General features: G+C 45.6%; 1 protein-coding gene across 1 annotated transcript in view; it reads left to right on the top strand.

The window, feature by feature from the left end:
* SORCS3 (sortilin related VPS10 domain containing receptor 3) overlaps positions 1–13684 on the top strand; it is a 770211-nt gene that overhangs the window by 249099 nt on the left and 507428 nt on the right. The gene's annotated exons all lie outside the window — the stretch shown is intronic.

Genomic DNA, 13684 nt, shown 5'->3' on the forward strand with positions numbered 1-13684 from the left:
GGAGATGAGAGTGCGGAGAATGTCTGACTGTGCAGAGAACAGAACACGCTGCAGATGAGAAAGAGAAAATCCTGAGAACTCGTCCAACCTGAGCTGCCGCTAATCACTCGCCTCTTATCACTTCGACCGGCTCGTAACCTATATTCTATGTAATGGGACCAGACTGCAGCGTTCTGTGCACAAATCAACCTGAAAATGCTTCATCCAAAGTCATTGCTAATGGAGAGGGAAGAACAAAGAGCTGGGACTGAGATTTATGACATCAATGTGCTGTCTGTGATGTCACTTTATCCAAATGCTCAAAGTATTGACCATTCTAGTATTTTAGAGTTAATGCACATTGTTACACACAAACTATGCATTGTACACTGTAATGTTTTCTGACACAGAGCTCAAAATCCACTGAGTAGACGTAGTCACACTGCAGAGGCCACAAGGGGAGCTCCAGGCATAGAGAAATGCATGATAATAAGATCCTGTCTGCAGTCACCACTAGGGGGACCTCCCTGTATACAGAGATACATGATAAGATCCTGTCTGCAGCCACCACTAGGGGGAGCTCCCTGTATACAGAGATACATGATAAGATCCTGTCTGCAGCCACCACTAGGGGGAGCTCCCTGTATACAGAGATACATGATAAGATTCTGTCTATAGTCACCACTAGGGGGAGCTCCCTGTATACAGAGATACATGATAAGATCCTGTCTGCAGTTACCACTAGGGGAGCTCCCTGTATACAGAGATACATGATAAGATCCTGTCTGCAGCCACCACTAGGGGGAGCTCCCTGTATACAGAGATACATGATAAGATCCTGTCTGCAGTTACCACTAGGGGAGCTCCCTGTATACAGAGATATATGATAAGATCCTGTCTATAGTCACCACTAGGGGGAGCTCCCTGTATACAGAGATACATGATAAGATCCTGTCTGCAACCACCACTAGGGGGAGCTCCCTGTATACAGAGATACATGATAAGATCCTGCCTGCAGCCACCACTAGGGGGAGCTCCTTGTATACAGAGATATATGATAATATTCTGTCTGCAGCCACCACTAGGGGGAGCTCCCTGTATACAGAGATACATGATAAGATCCTGTCTGCAGCCACCACTAGGGGGAGCTCCCTGTATACAGAGATACATGATAAGATCCTGTCTGCAGCCACCACTAGGGGGAGCTCCCTGTATACAGAGATACATGATAAGATCCTGTCTGCAGCCACCACTAGGGGGAGCTTCCTGTATACAGAGATACATGATAAGATCCTGTCTGCAGCCACCACTAGGGGGAGCTCCCTGTATACAGAGATACATGATAAGATCCTGTCTGCAGCCACCACTAGAGGGATCTCCCTGTATACAGAGATACATGATAAGATCCTGTCTGCAACCTCCACTAGGGGGAGCTCCCTGTATATAGAGATACATGAGAAGATCCTGTCTGCAGTCACCACTAGGGGGAGCTCCCTGTATACAGAGATACATGATAAGATCCTGTCTGCAGTCACCACTAGGGGGAGCTCCCTGTATACAGAGATACATGATAAGATCCTGTCTGCAGCCACCACTAGGGGGAGCTCCCTGTATACAGAGATACATGATAAGATTCTGTCTGCAGCCACCACTAGGGGGAGCTCCCTGTATACAGCGATACATGATAAGATTCTGTCTGCAGCCACCACTAGGGGGAGCTCCCTGTATACAGAGATACATGATAAGATCCTGTCTGCAGTTACCACTAGGGGAGCTCCCTGTATACAGAGATACATGATAAGATCCTGTCTATAGTCACCACTAGGGGGAGCTCCCTGTATACAGAGATACATGATAAGATCCTGTCTGCAGTCACCACTAGGGGGAGCTCCCTGTATACAGAGATACATGATAAGATTCTGTCTATAGTCACCACTAGGGGGAGCTCCCTGTATACAGAGATACATGATAAGATCCTGTCTGCAGTTACCACTAGGGGAGCTCCCTGTATACAGAGATACATGATAAGATCCTGTCTATAGTCACCACTAGGGGGAGCTCCCTGTATACAGAGATACATGATAAGATCCTGTCTGCAGCCACCACTAGGGGGAGCTCCCTGTATACAGAGATACATGATAAGATCCTGTCTGCAGTCACCACTAGGGGGAGCTCCCTGTATACAGAGATACATGATAAGATCCTGTCTGCAGTCACCACTAGGGGGAGCTCCCTGTATACAGAGATACATGATAAGATCCTGTCTGCAGCCACCACTAGGGGGAGCTCCCTGTATACAGAGATACATGATAAGATCCTGTCTGCAGCCACCACTAGGGGGAGCTCCCTGTATACAGAGATACATGATAAGATCCTGTCTGCAGCCACCACTAGGGGGAGCTCCCTGTATACAGAGATACATGATAAGATCCTGTCTGCAGCCACCACTAGGGGGAGCTCCCTGTATACAGAGACACATGATAAGATCCTGTCTGCAGTCACCACTAGGGGGAGCTCCCTGTATACAGAGACACATGATAAGATCCTGTCTGCAGCCACCACTAGGGGGAGCTCCCTGTATACAGAGATACATGATAAGATCCTGTCTGCAGTCACCACTAGGGGGAGCTCCCTGTATACAGAGATACATGAGAAGATCCTGTCTGCAGCCACCACTAGGGGGAGCTCCCTGTATACAGAGATACAGGATAAGATCCTGTCTGCAGCCACCACTAGGGGGAGCTCCCTGTATACAGAGATACATGATAAGATCCTGTCTGCAGCCACCACTAGGGGGAGCTCCCTGTATACAGAGATACATGATAAGATCCTGCCTGCAGCCACCACTAGGGGGAGCTCCCTGTATACAGAGATACATGATAAGACCCTGTCTGCAGCCACCACTAGGGGGAGCTCCCTGTAGACAGAAATACATGATAAGATCCTGTCTGCAGTCACCACTAGGGGGAGCTCCCTGTATACAGAAATACATGATAAGATTATGTCTGCAGCCACCACTAGGGGGAGCTCCCTGTATACAGAGATACATGATAAGATCCTGTCTGCAGCCACCACTAGGGGGAGCTCCCTGTAGACAGAAATACATGATAAGATCCTGTCTGCAGCCACCACTAGGGGGAGCTCCCTGTAGACAGAAATACATGATAAGATTATGTCTGCAGCCACCACTAGGGGGAGCTCCCTGTATACAGAGATACATGATAAGATCCTGTCTGCAGCCACCACTAGGGGGAGCTCCCTGTAGACAGAAATACATGATAAGATTATGTCTGCAGCCACCGCTAGGGGGAGCTCCCTGTATACAGAGATACATGATAATATCCTGTCTGCAGCCACCACTAGGGGGAGCTCCCTGTATACAGAGATACATGATAAGATCCTGTCTGCAGCCACCACTAGGGGGAGCTCCCTGTATACAGAGATACATGATAAGATCCTGTCTGCAGCCTCCACTAGGGGGAGCTCCCTGTATACAGAGATACATGATAAGATCCTGTCTGCAGCCACCACTAGGGGGAGCTCCCTGTATACAGAGATACATGATAAGATCCTGTCTATAGTCACCACTAGGGGGAGCTCCCTGTATACAGAGATACATGATAAGATCCTGTCTGCAGCCACCACTAGGGGGAGCTCCCTGTATACAGAGATACATGATAAGATCCTGTCTGCAGCCACCACTAGGGGGAGCTCCCTGTAGACAGAAATACATGATAAGATTATGTCTGCAGCCACCGCTAGGGGGAGCTCCCTGTATACAGAGATACATGATAATATCCTGTCTGCAGCCACCACTAGGGGGAGCTCCCTGTATACAGAGATACATGATAAGATCCTGTCTGCAGCCACCACTAGGGGGAGCTCCCTGTATACAGAGATACATGATAAGATCCTGTCTGCAGCCTCCACTAGGGGGAGCTCCCTGTATACAGAGATACATGATAAGATCCTGTCTGCAGCCACCACTAGGGGGAGCTCCCTGTATACAGAGATACATGATAAGATCCTGTCTATAGTCACCACTAGGGGGAGCTCCCTGTATACAGAGATACATGATAAGATCCTGTCTGCAGCCACCACTAGGGGGAGCTCCCTGTATACAGAGATACATGATAAGATCCTGTCTGCAGCCACCACTAGGGGGAGCTCCCTGTATACAGAGATACATGATAAGATCCTGTCTGCAGCCACCACTAGGGGGAGCTCCCTGTATACAGAGATACATGATAAGATCCTGTCTGCAGCCACCACTAGGGGGAGCTACCTGTATACAGAGACACATGATAAGATCCTGTCTGCAGTCACCACTAGGGGGAGCTCCCTGTATACAGAGATACATGATAAGATCCTGTCTGCAGCCACCACTAGGGGGAGCTCCCTGTATACAGAGATACATGATAAGATCCTGTCTGCAGCCACCACTAGGGGGAGCTCCCTGTATACAGAGATACATGATAAGATCCTGTCTGCAGCCACCACTAGGGGGAGCTCCCTGTATACAGAGATACATGATAAGATCCTGTCTGCAGCCACCACTAGGGGGAGCTCCCTGTATACAGAGACACATGATAAGATCCTGTCTGCAGTCACCACTAGGGGGAGCTCCCTGTATACAGAGACACATGATAAGATCCTGTCTGCAGCCACCACTAGGGGGAGCTCCCTGTATACAGAGATACATGATAAGATCCTGTCTGCAGTCACCACTAGGGGGAGCTCCCTGTATACAGAGATACATGAGAAGATCCTGTCTGCAGCCACCACTAGGGGGAGCTCCCTGTATACAGAGATACAGGATAAGATCCTGTCTGCAGCCACCACTAGGGGGAGCTCCCTGTATACAGAGATACATGATAAGATCCTGTCTGCAGCCACCACTAGGGGGAGCTCCCTGTATACAGAGATACATGATAAGATCCTGCCTGCAGCCACCACTAGGGGGAGCTCCCTGTATACAGAGATACATGATAAGACCCTGTCTGCAGCCACCACTAGGGGGAGCTCCCTGTAGACAGAAATACATGATAAGATCCTGTCTGCAGTCACCACTAGGGGGAGCTCCCTGTATACAGAAATACATGATAAGATTATGTCTGCAGCCACCACTAGGGGGAGCTCCCTGTATACAGAGATACATGATAAGATCCTGTCTGCAGCCACCACTAGGGGGAGCTCCCTGTAGACAGAAATACATGATAAGATCCTGTCTGCAGCCACCACTAGGGGGAGCTCCCTGTAGACAGAAATACATGATAAGATTATGTCTGCAGCCACCGCTAGGGGGAGCTCCCTGTATACAGAGATACATGATAATATCCTGTCTGCAGCCACCACTAGGGGGAGCTCCCTGTATATAGAGATACATGATAAGATCCTGTCTGCAGCCACCACTAGGGGGAGCTCCCTGTATACAGAGATACATGATAAGATCCTGTCTGCAGCCACCACTAGGGGGAGCTCCCTGTATACAGAGATACATGATAAGATCCTGTCTGCAGCCACCACTAGGGGGAGCTCCCTGTATACAGAGATACATGATAAGAGCCTGTATCCATCTATCTATCTATCTATCTATCTATCTATCTATCTATCTATCTATCTATCCATCTTTCTATCTCTTCCTTATATTCTTATAAATGAGCCTTACCATTACATCCTTGGTAATAAACTCAGAGAGAAGAAATCTATATTTCCCCATAATTGCAGGTGTAGGAGCCGTGACAATAATTCTTAAAATTATTAGAGGAGTTTCGGGCACTCGGGGAATGAGACGCGGAGCTCTCCCTCGGGGGGAGATATTTATGCCTAATTAGAACAACAAGATCCTGGATGTTATTCAACTCAGGAAATAAAGGAACTGAATCCTGAAAAATATTGGAAGTTTCTCATCATTTTCTCTGGGCACAACACTCGATTAGTATGTAAATGTATCCAGCGATGGAAAATGAGCAGGTATACTACTGATAATGAAACCACGGGAAGAAGAATGAACTGCGCCAAAGTCATACATAAAAATACAGAACGAGCAATGAAGGAGGAGGGAGGGGGTCGTAGTCTCACTGATGAAGAGACCTAAAATATAGTTTACAATTCAGAGTAAACCTTATCGCAGACACGGTGACAATAATTTACAGAAGCAGGAAATCAATTTATTTTCTATTGATTTTAGCTTTTTTATTGAATGAAAATGTTTACATTACTGAATTACAACTAAATGTGGAGTGAACGATGCAATGTACAGTACAGAGCAAAAGTTTGGACACATCTTCTCATTTAAAGATTTTTCTGTATTTTCATGACTCTGAAAATTGTACATTCACACTGAAGGCATCAAAACTATGAATTAACATATGTGGAATTATAGACTTAACAAAAAAGTGTGAAACAACTGAAATTATGTCTTATATTCTAGGTTCTTCAAAGTAGCCACCTTTTGCTTTGATGACTGCTTTGCACACTCTTGGCATTCTCTTGATGAGCTTCAAGAGGTAGTCACCGGGAATGGTCTTCCAACAATCTTGAAGGAGTTCCCAGAGATGCTTAGCACTTGTTGGCCCTTTTGCCTTCGCTCTGCGGTCCAGCTCACCACAAACCATCTCGATTGGGTTCAGGTCTGGTGACTGTGGAGGCCAGGTCATCTGGCGTAGCACCCCATCACTCTCCTTCTTGGTCAAATAGCCCTTACACAGCCTGGAGGTGTTTGGGGTCATTGTCCTGTTAAAAAATAAATGATGGTCCAACTAACCGCAAACTGGATGGAATAGCATCCCGCTGCAAGATGCTGTGGTAGCCATGCTGGTTCAGTATGCCTTCAATTGTGAATAAATCCCCAACAGTTCACCAGCAAAGCACCCCCACAACATCACACGTCCTCCTCCATGCTTCACGGTGGGAACCAGGCATGTAGAGTCCATCCGTTCACCTTTTCTGCATCGCACAAAGACACGGTGGTTGGAACCAAAGATCTCAAATTTGGACTCATCAGACCAAAGCACAGATTTCCACTGGTCTAATGTCCATTCCTTGTGTTCTTTAGCCCAAACAAGTCTCTTCTGCTTGTTGCCTGTCCTTAGCAGTGGTTTCCTAGCAGCTATTTTACCATGAAGGCTGCTGCACAAAGTCTCCTCTTAACAGTTGTTGCGGAGATGTGTCTGCTGCTAGAACTCTGTGTGGCATTGACCTGGTCTCTAATCTGAGCTGCTGTTAACCTGCGATTTCTGAGGCTGGTGACTCGGATAAACTTATCCTCAGAAGCAGAGGTGACTCTTGGTCTTCCTTTCCTGGGGCGGTCCTCATGTGAGCCAGGTTCTTTGTAGCGCTTGATGGTTTTTGCCACTGCACTTGGGGACACTTTCAAAGTTTTCCCAATTTTTCGGACTGACTGACCTTCATTTCTTAAAGTAATGATGGCCACTCATTTTTCTTTACTTAGAATTTGTATTATGGCAAGAAAAAAGCAGCTAACAGTCTATTCAGTAGGACTATCAGCTGTGTATCCACCAGACTTCTGCACAACACAACTGATGGTCCCAACCCCATTTATAAGGCAAGAAATCCCACTTATTAAACCTGACAGGGCACACCTGTGAAGTGAAAACCATTCCCGGTGACTACCTCTTGAAGCTCATCAAGAGAATGCCAAGAGTGTGCAAAGCAGTCATCAAAGCAAAAGGTGGCTACTTTGAAGAACCTAGAATATAAGACATATTTTCAGTTGTTTCACACTTTTTTTTTCAGTATATAATTCCACATATGTTAATTCATAGTTTTGATGCCTTCAGTGTGAATTTACAATTTTCATTGTCATGAAAATACAGAAAAATCTTTAAATGAGAAGGTGTGTCCAAACTTTTGGTCTGTACTGTGTGTACAGGGTGACCAGCAGAATAGTGAGTGCAGCTCTGGAGTATAATACAGGATGTAATTCAGGATCAGTAATGTAATGTATGTACACAGTGACTGCACCAGCAGAATAGTGAGTGCAGCTCTGGAGTATAATACAGGAAGTAACTCAGGATCAGTAATGTAATGTATGTACACAGTGACTGCACCAGCAGAATAGTGAGTGCAGCTCTGGGGTATAATACAGGAGGTAACTCAGGATCAGTAATGTAATGTATGTACACAGTGACTGCACCAGCAGAATAGTGAGTGCAGCTCTGGGGTATAATACAGGAGGTAACTCAGGATCAGTAATGTAATGTATGTACACAGTGACTGCACCAGCAGAATAGTGAGTGCAGCTCTGTTGTATAATACAGGAGGTAACTCAGGATCAGTAATGTAATGTATGTACACAGTGACTGCACCAGCAGAATAGTGAGTGCAGCTCTGGGGTATAATACAGGAGGTAACTCAGGATCAGTAATGTAATGTATGTACACAGTGACTGCACCAGCAGAATAGTGAGTGCAGCTCTGGGGTATAATACAGGATGTAACTCAGGATCAGTAATGTAATATATGTACACAGTGACTGCACCAGCAGAATAGTGAGTGCAGCTCTGGGGTATAATACAGGATGTAACTCAGGATCAGTAATGTAATGTATGTACACAGTGACTGCACCAGCAGAATAGTGAGTGCAGCTCTGGAGTATAATACAGGATGTAACTCAGGATCAGTAATGTAATGTATGTACACAGTGACTGCACCAGCAGAATAGTGAGTGCAGCTCTGGAGTATAATACAGGATGTAACTCAGGATCAGTAATGTAATGTATGTACACAGTGACTGCACCAGCAGAATAGTGAGTGCAGCTCTGGGGTATAATACAGGAGGTAACTCAGGATCAGTAATGTAATGCATGTACACAGTGACTGCACCAGCAGAATAGTGAGTGCAGCTCTGGGGTGTAATACAGGATGTAACTCAGGATCAGTAATGTAATGTTTGGACACAGGGACTGCACCAGCAGAATAGTGAGTGCAGCTCTGGAGTATAATACAGGATGTAACTCAGGATCAGTAATGTAATGTATGTACACAGTGACTGCACCATCAGAATAGTGAATGCAGCTCTGGAGTATAATACAGGATGTAACTCAGGATCAGTAATGTAATGTATGTACACAGTGACTGCACCAGCAGAATAGTGAGTGCAGCTCTGGAGTATAATACAGGATGTAACTCAGGATCAGTAATGTAATGTATGTACACAGTGACTGCACCAGCAGAATAGTGAGTGCAGCTCTGGAGTATAATACAGAATGTAACTCAGGATCAGCAATGTAATGTATGTACACAGTGACTGCACCAGCAGAATAGTGAGTGCAGCTCTGTTGTATAATACAGGAGGTAACTCAGGATCAGTAATGTAATGTATGTACACAGTGACTGCACCAGCAGAATAGTGAGTGCAGCTCTGGGGTATAATACAGGAGGTAACTCAGGATCAGTAATGTAATGTATGTACACAGTGACTGCACCAGCAGAATAGTGAGTGCAGCTCTGGGGTATAATACAGGATGTAACTCAGGATCAGTAAGGTAATGTATGTACACAGTGACTGCACCAGCAGAATAGTGAGTGCAGCTCTGGAGTATAATACAGGATGTAACTCAGGATCAGTAATGTAATGTATGTACACAGTGACTGCACCAGCAGAATAGTGAGTGCAGCTCTGGGGTATAATACAGGAGGTAACTCAGGATCAGTAATGTAATGCATGTACACAGTGACTGCACCAGCAGAATAGTGAGTGCAGCTCTGGGGTGTAATACAGGATGTAACTCAGAATCAGTAATGTAATGTATGGACACAGGGACTGCACCAGCAGAATAGTGAGTGCAGCTCTGGAGTATAATACAGGATGTAACTCAGGATCAGTAATGTAATGTATGTACACAGTGACTGCACCAGCAGAATAGTGAATGCAGCTCTGGAGTATAATACAGGATGTAACTCAGGATCAGTAATGTAATGTATGTACACAGTGACTGCACCAGCAGAATAGTGAGTGCATCTCTGGGGTATAATACAGGAGGTAACTCAGGATCAGTAATGTAATGTATGTACACAGTGACTGCACCAGCAGAATATTGAGTGCAGCTCTGGGGTATAATACAGGATGTAACTCAGGATCAGTAATGTACGTACACAGTGACTGCACCAGCAGAATAGTGAGTGCAGCTCTGGGGTATAATACAGGATGTAACTCAGGATCAGTAATGTACGTACACAGTGACTGCACCAGCAGAATAATGAGTGCAGCTCTGGGGTATAATACAGGATGTAACTCAGGATCAGTAATGTAATGTATGGACACAGTGACTGCACCAGCAGAATAGTGAGTGCAGCTCTGGAGTATAATACAGGATGTAACTCAGGATCAGTAATGTAATGTATGTACACAGTGACCGCACCAGCAGAATAGTGAGCGCAGCTCTGGGGTATAATACAGGATGTAACTCAGGATCAGTAATGTATGTACACAGTGACTGCACCAGCAGAATAGTGAGTGCAGCTCTGGGTTATAATACAGGATGTAACTCAGGATCAGTAATGTAATGTATGTACACAGTGACTGCACCAGTAGAATTGTGAGTGCAGCTCTGGAGTATAATACAGGATGTAACTCAGGATCAGTAATGTAATGTATGTACACAGTGACTGCACCAGCAGAATAGTGAGTGCAGCTCTGGGGTATAATACAGGATGTAACTCAGGATCAGTAATGTATGTACACAGTGACTGCACCAGCAGAATAGTGAGTGCAGCTCTGGAGTATAATACAGGATGTAACTCAGGATCAGTAATGTAATGTATGTACACAGTGACTGCACCAGCAGAATAGTGAGTGCAGCTCTGGAGTATAATACAGGATGTAACTCAGGATCAGTAATGTATGTACACAGTGACTGCACCAGCAGAATAGTGAGTGCAGCTCTGGGGTATAATACAGGATGTAACTCAGGATTAGTAATGTAATGTATGTACACAGTGACTTTACCTTTTAGTTACATTTTATCTATAAAGAAGCGTTATATACATATATATATATATATATATACATTTTACATTACTGCTAGCACACATTGTTTTCTTCAGGCTGTTGCGATACGAGTTGCGTTCAGGACAGAATCTCCTTCTGAAATAATTTCTAATGGGAGTTGATTGTAATCATTAATTGCAGTCTACATTGGGGGGATTAGAGGGGTGTCCGGGGCGGACTGTGTGATGTTTTCTTCTCCGAGTCTTACGCTCGTCTCCCTTTTCTTCTGACAGCTCCTTATTAGTTTAATAATATTGCAGACGCTCATTAGCGGCCGGTGGATTAACAGCTACTTGGTGCAGGAGAGAAGTGTAACATCTACCTCTAATTGATTTACTTGTGAGCAGGATAATGACTTGTCTGGGATTACACATGTACAATATCCTCCACAGAAGATGACACCGGAGGCGTCGCGCTCCCGAAATCCTGCAGGAAAATAATTACCAGTAATGAGGAGATGCCGGTGTTATGGTGAACCCAGAGCATGCATGGAAGGAGGCGACTTTCTGTAATTCTCCATGACCCCGGTTGATATGCTGTCTATGGTCACATTCACACGGTCAGTATTTGCTCAGTATTTTACATCAATATTTGTAGCCAAAGCCAGGAGTGGGTGATAAATGCAGCAGTGGTGACGAGTTTCTATCATACTTTCTCTCTGATTTCGCTCCTGCTAACAACTACTGATGTGAGATACTGACCAAATGAACGTGACCTATGGGTGGACAGTAGCAAAAGGGTTAGTCCCAACCGGAGAAACGATCCCCTGTCCACAGGATAGGTCATAACAAGCCGTCCACTGTGGTCTCCAACATCCCAAGGACTGGGCTCTAAAATACCCCATTAAAGTGAAGCAATAAGCTTGTATTGTGTATGGGACTAGTAGAGTGCAGCGCTTGGCTACCTCCAGCCATGCCATAGACAATGAATGCAGCACGCACGATACCCGTTGAGCGTGCATGTGTCCCTGCGGGTGTCTGTAGACCCGATGTCAGCAGCATTCCTCCATCCTGATGATCAGCACTGGAGAGACTCTTTAACACCGTCCATATTGGTTGAAACATTTTTTCCCTTCCGCCCCCCCCCCCAAAAAAAAATAAATAAACCTAGGAATGAAAAATGACTACGAATGTTCCTCACACCCCTCGTATTTCATGGCGGGACCACAACTATTTGCCCCAACTGCTCCAAGTGTAGGTGGTGAAGGTCTAATTGCTGACCCGACCATCGTGGATCTATCGTGCAGCCTCTCTATACGGTTCCTTAAGACCGGGGGGGGGGGGGGCGACCATTACCTGTAATTGCTTCTATCACTTAATTACACGAATACAATGTATCCAAATTGTCTGTTGATATATTGCAGTGATTGGCTGTTCCATAGCGAATGCTGGCGGTCTTGAGTTGCAGCGGGGGGTCCTTCCGATTGATTACCACACTGTCGGCCTATTTTAACCTGTGGGGTCCGGTAGTTGTCTGTCTGATGGTAATACTGTAGAGAATAAAGGGTTAAATGAAGAGGACAGCGGCCATTGGGGGGCACCTGATCTGGAGGGCCACTCTTCTCACTTTGCATGAGCTGATGCTTGGGTTCTACCTCTAAGGTTCAGCACTCTATAGGGTACGTCATATTTTTATGTAAATGAACCCTCCTGATTTGCATACTGTTTTCCCATGGGGCAATGTATGTAAATAAGTCTCTATTTTCCAGCTGCGTCTCTTCAATGAGAATCAGTCCTTCCCGCCCCAGAGGAAGGTTGTCAATGAACAATAAGAATTGTGGGATCTGGCTGCAGAGATCTTCATTGCCCCAGAAGATCAGGTCACATCCATAATGGCAAGGCTGGCGACCACAACTGCCCTTGCCTAAGGCGGCGACACAGATGGCAGAATACTTGAGACTAGTGAGCTACAATAATTATCAATTGTATAGCGGTATTATTAGATGACCTCATGTAGGAATGTGTCACTTTAGCATACTGTGTCTGTATCATGTAAGCACTGTATGGCGGTATTGCACCGCTGCATTATAGTACATGTGTAACTGTCTGTGTAATATTTTCACAGCGTGTGTTTATGGCGGCACTATATTGTTAGAAAGGTAAACTATGGCAGTGTTACGTTACCGGTGTGCGGCACAACTGCATGGTCACTGTACCGTATGGCGCTGCACCATAGGGCGATGCACCGGGCACCATCCGCTGCACTCTCTGCACCCCAGACCTCCGCTGACCTCCGCTCACATCTGATTGACAAGTTATAACATTTCTTTACTGGAAAACGCTTCTCTCAATATTTAAGCGAACGCTCAGGGGGAATTTAATATGAACCATCCATCATCTTCTCGATTAAACACGTAATATCCAGTTTATTCATCTTCTCCGGCCTAAAAAGTAATTCAGAAAGAACGTCAATATGTTGTTAAGTGCTCGCTAACCCGTGAGCCCGCTGCTCTCCGTGGTGTTCTGCCGGAGAAATATCATGTAGACGTATAGAAATCGGATCTTCTCGACCACTAACACTTGTACAACGTGCAGCACAGAGGCTTCATCATGGACACGTTCCACTACCAGACCTTCCACTTCCATCCTCTTCAGTCTCCGATACAAGTGAATGGGCCATTTTGTAACATGTTTCCAATGTTGCAATAAATTGTATCTCTAGAAAAGTGCTGCTTAAAAGAACTATGAGTCCG

Source organism: Ranitomeya imitator, chromosome 2 (genome assembly GCF_032444005.1).
Source record: "Ranitomeya imitator isolate aRanImi1 chromosome 2, aRanImi1.pri, whole genome shotgun sequence".
NCBI classification, from domain to species: Eukaryota; Metazoa; Chordata; class Amphibia; order Anura; family Dendrobatidae; genus Ranitomeya; species Ranitomeya imitator.